This window comes from Elephantulus edwardii, unplaced genomic scaffold, assembly GCF_000299155.1.
Source record: "Elephantulus edwardii isolate Elephantulus edwardi_28Jun2011 unplaced genomic scaffold, EleEdw1.0 scaffold00121, whole genome shotgun sequence".
Lineage (NCBI taxonomy): Eukaryota > Metazoa > Chordata > Mammalia > Macroscelidea > Macroscelididae > Elephantulus > Elephantulus edwardii.
In genome coordinates this window covers 796781-804378 of record NW_006399871.1, presented here as the reverse complement: position 1 = coordinate 804378, position 7598 = coordinate 796781, and the positions used below count along the sequence as shown (strand labels likewise).

General features: G+C 40.2%; 1 protein-coding gene across 1 annotated transcript in view; it reads left to right on the top strand.

Annotated features, from left to right (window-relative positions):
• Window positions 1-7598, top strand: part of RBM6 (RNA binding motif protein 6) — a 104138-nt gene that overhangs the window by 45544 nt on the left and 50996 nt on the right. The gene's annotated exons all lie outside the window — the stretch shown is intronic.

Sequence of the window (7598 nt, the reverse complement as noted above, 5' to 3'; positions counted from 1 at the left end):
CAAATGGTATCTCTATTTGCAGCTTTTTGAGAAAGCGCCATACCGCCTTCCACAGTGGTTGCACCATTTTACATTCCCACCAACAGTGAATAAGAGTTCCAGTTTCTCCACAACCTCGCCAGCATTTGTTGTTTGCTGTTCTGTTAAATTTTGCTATTCTGACTGGGGTGAGATCTCATAGTTGTTTTGCTCATGGGTACTTTTTCTGACTGAAAAATTGAAGCATTTGACTACTTGGGAAAACTGTTGGTGAAATATGTTTGGTTATTTAAAAAAAGAAAAATGAAATACGTTAGGTTAGTTTTTAATCCTATTGTTGTTGTTGTTATGTGCTGTTGAGTCACCTGCGACCAGTTGCAACTCGTTGTACAGCAGCTCTGAACCCTGCCCTGTCCTGCGCCAGTCTCACTAATTCTGACATTCCAACCCCCACTGCCCCAGTTACTTTATCAGTCCCTCTCATCCGGGGTCTTCCTTTCCTGTACTGCCTATCCTTCCACCCTTCCAAGCATGATGTCCTTCTCCAAGGAGTGATCTCTCCTGGCCACGTGCCCAAAGTATGTGAGACGGAGATTCATAACTCTATAATCATGAAAAAGAAATCACTAGATGATGATATAGTGGACAACCAAGGAGGCAACTGGATTGAAAGAAAATTATAACATAGAGACAAATGCTTGAAATCACAGATCAGCAGATAATTTTCATGTTATTTGAGTTTCAGAGAAATAAAATGAAAGCATCTTTTTGAAGAGTATTGCTAGAAAAAAAATTAGGAAAGAAATGAGAAAAGTTTATCAATGAATTTGACTTTTTCTTTTTAATGTACATTGGATGAAGTCTCTCTCATTATGCTGCTCCATCAGCATATACTTCTAAAAAAGAATAATTTCAGTTCCTGAAAGGGAGTTGAGTTTTAAGAATTTATAAATTTCTATAGAGTAGCTATTTCATTCAAACTTGGAAGAGGATATGGAGACCTTGAAAAAATCTTGATTGTTTCATTGTTAGTGTTGGAGAAGATTCACTATCATTTTCTTAAGAGGTCTGCTTTCCTTTTTGAAGATTTTTTAAAAACAAAGTAGGAATACACTTAAGACATTTTCAAAAGAAAAATTGTAACACATTCCAGAAAGATACAGAATAGCCAAAGAGAAATGTGCTTTTCTTCTTTTTTTATAATTCTTTATTGTAATTTGGCTGAAAACTTAGAAGTACTTTGAGGTGTTTTTTGAGACAATTTGAAACTTGGTTTCCAAACCATATGAAAATGGACTTTGGTATTAATAGCTAGGATGAGGAAGAACAGTGGTAATATTTCAATAACAGAATACTCTTGACTCATTTGAAATGTTAGTTTTGTTCTGGGATTTCCTGTTCTCTTGGAAATATTGGGCCTACCACTATTTTTTTTTTCTTTTAAAGATTTTTTTTAACACCAGATTGCGCCTATAAAGAGAGAAGATGGTGATTGGCTTGATCTATATTATTCAGTCACTTGGGGAATGGAGAGGTGTGGATTAGAGAAAACAAAGTACAACAAAATACTCCTTTTGCCCAGCCTTTTGTGTTTATCAAAAGTGAATGTTGGTTGTCAGGTGTCAAGTGCATGTTAGAATAATTTCAGATACAGGAGCTGGAAAGAAGGGGCTGAAGTGCTGTTGCCTGGTAGAACTACAAAGGCCCCCTCACTTACTCCTATAGTTGCTTTGTAGGATTGTTTTGGTTGTGTGTGTGTGTGGGGGGGTGTTTGTTTTGTTGGTTTTTTTGTGTTTTTTTTTCAGTCTAAGATTAAACCAAGCTACTCCTTGGAGGCAAGGATTCTGGGGCTTCGTCTGACATACTTTGGACATGTTGCCAGGAGGGACAGGTCCTTGGAGAGGGACATCATGCTTGGGAGGGTGGAGGGACAGCGCAGGAGGGGAAGACCCTCTATGAGATGGATTGATTCAGTGACTGGGGTAATCGGGATGGGTGTGTCAGAGGCGTTGCGGTTGGCGCAGGATAGAGCAGGGTTTAGGGCTGTTATGCATAGGGTCGCTATGAGTCGGAAATGACTCGACGACACATAACAACAACAACAGCAATCCCTTTTCATTATTTAAACAAAAATGGAATGACATTGTTGACTGTAAAGAATTACTCGTTGCAATTTAGATAACATTTTGAGGTGGTCATTGTCCACCTGTCCTTGTCATGATGCTTCCTTTAGAATGAATACTAAGGGCAAGGGCATTTTCCACTGTTCTCAGAGGGTATTGCTATTGCTGGCAGAACCATAAAGAATAAGGCTGAACATTCCTAACAAATAATGTCCTGGGTTCAGATAACTAGCCTTCATAGGAGGAGGTGACCGTGGGGCCGAGTTTAATCTTCAAATTCAGTGGGGTAAAAGAGACCCCCCCCTTTAAAAAAAAAGGGGGGGTTGGGGGAGGGTTTAACTAAATGCTTGACAACAAATGAATTAAAGTAGACCGATTTGCAATTTTTAGAATTTAGTAATCTCAGATATGATGTTAGAGGGTAACTTGAACTCATTGCTTTCAACTGAGAACCTACTCATAGCTGACCCTCCTGTGTGGTTTTGGAGGCTGTAAATCGCAAGGGAAGAAGTTGCTCATCTTTTTTTAGGAGCTCCTGGTGCCCGTTTTTCCCCAGAGAGTTCACCCTTATAATAGCAGCACTACTACCTACAGACTATTCTTGAATGATAATGACATGGGTAGGGAAAAAATAGCTTAAGCTTTGCTAATTTTTTCTGTAGTAACCTGTCTACTGGATTTATGCAACAGATTCTATATGATTCACCACCTAAATTGTCTCCAATGCGAAGCCTAAAATGTTAGACAGTTTGCTTATGTCACCCTACAGAAAAGTTCTGGTGTGCAATATGTATATCTGTGATAAAATTTTTTTTAAATATAAGGACATACTTCTTCAACTGAAAAATATGAATTAACATGTATGTATAAATTCTCTAAATAAAACAGTGACTGAATGACCTCCAAGAAATATTCATCAAAAAAGAACTGTCAGACTTAATTTCTAAATCCATGTAATGGTGTTATATTGAAAGACTGGAGATTTTTATTAAGGCATATCAGTATAACAAGTTTACTGGAAAATTAAAAAAATTCTTTTTAGCTTTTGGATTGCGTGGAACTGTAGAAAATTCTTGTTTAAAAAACAGGTCTTAAAATGAAAAAAAAAACCCCAACATGTCTGTATTTTAAAATGGGTACTTGGAGGACAAGTGTGATTATATATATATATATATATACACACACACACATATATGAAGCTGAAGATAGAATGATTGAATTTTGTACAATCAATGACTTATTCATTGCAAATACATTTTATAAGAGACACAAATGCAGGTAATACACATGGATTTCACCTGATGGTATGCATAGGAATCAGATTGATTACTTCTGTGGAAGGAACCGCTGGAGAAGCTCAATATCAGCTGTGAAAACTAGGCTGGGGGCTGATTGTGGAACAGACCACCAACTAATATGCAAGTTCAAGCTGAAGCTGAGGAAAATTAAACCAAATCCACAGGAGCCAAAATATGACTTTGATCTCATCCCATCTGAATTTCAGAATCATCTCAGGAACAGTTTTGAGGCCTTGAACACTAATGAGCAAAGACCGGATGAGTTGTGGGAGGATGTCAAAGGTATCATCCAGGAAGAGTGCAAACGGTCATTACAAAGACAGAAGAGGAAGAAAAGACCAAAATGGATGTCAGAAGAGACTCTGAAGATTGCACTGGAGCGTAGAGAATCCAAAGCGCAAGGAAGAATTCAAGATACTAAAGAGCTGAACAGAAGATTCCAAAAGGCAGCTCGGAATGACAAAGCAAAATACTACAATGAAATGTGCGAGGAGCTAGAGTCAGAAAATCAAAAGGGCCGAACTCGCTCTGCATTTCTTAAGCTCAAGGAACTGAAGAACAGATTCAAACCTAGAGTTGCTGTAATCAAGGATGCTTTGGGCAGAATATTAAATGATCCAGGAAGTATTAAAAGAAGATGGAAGGAATATACTGAGTCATTGTATAGAAAGGAATTGGCAGATACAGAAGAATTTAACGAAATAACTTATGTGCAAGAGCCTATGGTGATGAAGGAAGAAGTTCAAGCTGCTTTGAGGGAAATAGCAAAAAATAAGGCCCCAGGAATAGATGGTATACCAATTGAAGTATTTCAGATAACAGATGTTGCCCTGGATGTGCTCACCAAGTTGTGCCAAGAAATGTGGAGAACAACCACTTGGCCAACTGACTGGAAGAGATCTATATTTGTTCCCATTCCAAAGAAGGGTAACCCAACTGAGTGTGGAAACTACAGAACAGTATCATTGATTTCACATGCAAGCAAGATTCTACTGAAGATTATCCAAAAACGACTAGAACAGCACATCAGCAGAGAATTGCCAGAAGTCCAGGTTGGGTTTAGAAGGGGTCGTGGTACTAGGGATATTGTTGCTGATGTTAGATGGATCTTGGCTGAAAGCAAGGAATGCCAGAAGAATGTCTATCTGTGTTTCATTGATTATGCAGAGGCATTTGACTATGTGCATCATAACAAACTGTGGCTGACTCTGAGAAGAATGGGAGTCTCAGAACATTTAATTGTGCTAATGCGAAACCTGTACTTGGACCAAGAGGCAGTCGTCAGAACAGAGCAGGGTAACACTGCATGGTTCAAAATTGGGAAGGGTGTATACCAGGGATGCATCCTGTCTCCATACCTTTTCAACCTGTATGCAGAGCAGATTATCCGGGAGGCTGGGCTCTATGAGGAGAATTGTGGCATCAGGATTGGTGGAAGATCTATTAACAATCTGCGTTATGCAGATGACACAACCCTGCTTGCTGAAACTGAGGAGGACCTCATGCACTTGATGCAGAGGGTCAAGGACTGCAGCCTTCAGTATGGACTGAGGCTCAATGTCAAGAAGACAAAGATTCTCACCACTGGACCAATTGGCAGCGTCAGTATGGATGGCGAAGAGATTGAGATTGTTCACAGCTTCAGTTTGCTCGGCTCCACAGGCAATACTCTCGGCACCAGCAGTCAGGAAATCAAAAATGTATCCCAATGGGAAAGTCTGCTGTTAGGGACCTCTCTAAAGTACTCAAGAGCAATGGCGTCTCTCTGGAGACTAAGGTGCGCCTGTACAGGACATGGTCTTTGCAATCGCTTGTTATGCATCAGAGAGTTGGACAATGACTAGGGAGGACAGAAGGAGAGTTGATGCCTTTGAGCTTGGTGATGGAGAAGAGTACTGAATGTACCATGGACTGACAGGAAAACAAACAGATTCATCTTGGAGAGGATTAAACCAGGCTACTCCTTGGAGGCAAGGATTCTGGGGCTTCGTCTGACAAACTTTGGACATGTTGCCAGGAGGGCCGGGTCCTTGGAGAGGGACATCATGCTTGGGAGGGTGGAGGGATGGCGCAGGCGGGGAAGACCCTCTATGAGATGGATTGATTCGGTGACTGGGGAATTGGGATGGGTGTGTCAGAGGCAGTGCGGTTGGCGCAGGATAGAGCAGGGTTTAGGGCTGTTGTGCATAGGGTCGCTGTGAGTCGCAAACGACTCGACGGCACATAACAACAACAACAACAACAAAAATATATATTTAGTTGAGTGGAAATTTTCCAATCATTCTGATCTTTCATTCAGTCAATCATAGACATTCTGTTTTGTGATATTATTACAGTTGATTAATGTAATTAATTAATATCTGATCAGTTAATTAGTGTCTGATCAGCCCCTTATTGAATATTGTGTTTCACTCAGTGTATCTGTTTATTATTACTTTCTCCCCTCCTTCCTCCCTGTCCATCTCTAATAACAGTGACAAGTGCTAAGTCAATCCGAATCGTGTTTGCAGTTGGACTTGGTATGGAAGTAGAGGAGAAACAGCTCATATTGATTGAGAGAACAGTACTAACATGTTCAAGAATGACTTCAGAGGAAAGCAATGCATTTCCTTTCTTATTCATTCTGGGAAATGACACCTAATTTGAGTCTGTCTGCAGTCTAATGCCTTCAGTCAGGGTTATCTGTTAATAACCCAGGAGATTTCTGAATTGCCCACCTCTGCAGTGTTAGCCTTGTGTATGTAGGCTCATGATCTGGTCAAAGTGAAGTTCTTACTGAATGCCAGGTATCCAACCCATCTTTGGGTACTTGTTCACTTTTCCCAGCTGTTAATTTTTGTAGAAGTCTTCCCAGAGTCACTTAGAACACTGTTGATTAAAAAATAAAATAAACTGTACGAGGGTCAAAGAAGTGGGAAGAAATGTTCACGGACATTTTTTTTTTCCCTAATCAAAGTAAAAACAGTACTGTGATCTATCTATAGGGGAGGTATTTTGTTGTTGTTGTTGTTGTTATTATTAGTGTGTGTGTGTGTACCGTCAAATTAGATCTGACTAGTACAGGAGGAAATTGTCCCTCCTTCTCCAGTGGAGCAACTGGTGGATTCGAATTGCGTACCTCTGGGATTGCAGCGCAGCTTCTTGCCACTAGGCCACTAGAGCTCCCTTCAGGGGATGTGTTCTTAACATATACTAAAAGTCAGAAAGTTCATGCTGCCTTTTAGCTGCTAAGATGGTGTTACTGAAAAGTATTTGAGAACCAGCAATAAGGCAGCTTGACCTTTGGTTTTTTTGATATTTGGTAGTGCTTTCTAATACTAGCACAGAAGTGGAAAATGTATTACCTCATTGAAGCCCTGAAAGCACCCTGCAAAGAATCTGCCATCACTGCTTGTTTGCCTACAGTATAATCCACGTCTAGGAATAAGGGGCTTGCCTGAAATCACTTGGTATAGTTTCTTAATAAAATTCAAACAAAACACACTGTTTTCAAGTTAATGTCCAGAGCTGTAGAACCGAGAAATTCCCCATAGGATTTCCAAAGCCACATCCTCCCCACACACACCCCACCGTGGAGTGACTGATGTGTTCAAACCACCGTCCTTTTAGTTGGCAGTTAAGCTCTGTAACCACCATGCCACTGGGGCTCCTTTGGGCTACCTTCTGCGTACACAGAACTATAGAAGTTACCGTTTCTATGTGCTTTAAGAGTGATGATGCTCCTTCACTTTCATAGGACGACTGAGGCCCTTCAGGTTGTTGAAATCCTGATGCACATATTTTTTTCATAGAGTCCAGCTTCTCAGATTATTTGCTCAGCTTACAGAATGAGTAGATGTGGAGAGAGGATACAATTCCAAAGCACAGCTTTCCTCATTTTAAACAAATCTATCCTTGAGCCAAGTATGAATGCCGTCATGAGTCTTCTCCACCTCTGTCCATAGGTTGTGTGGTTTCCTTTGGGTCACTGTAGACACTTATTTAACACGTTGCCACACACTTTTAAATTGACGACCGTGGTTAGAAACATTTTATATATATATAATCTCCGTCATTTGCGGCAACTTGTTTAATATAATAAAGAAATTCAGGTGTTAGCTCCCTGTAGTTCTCATTTTGCAGCTTTGGATAGAGTTTCTTCCCATATACCTGGACGCTCCTTTAAGATACTCTGTAGAGAATCATGATTGAGGGTTCA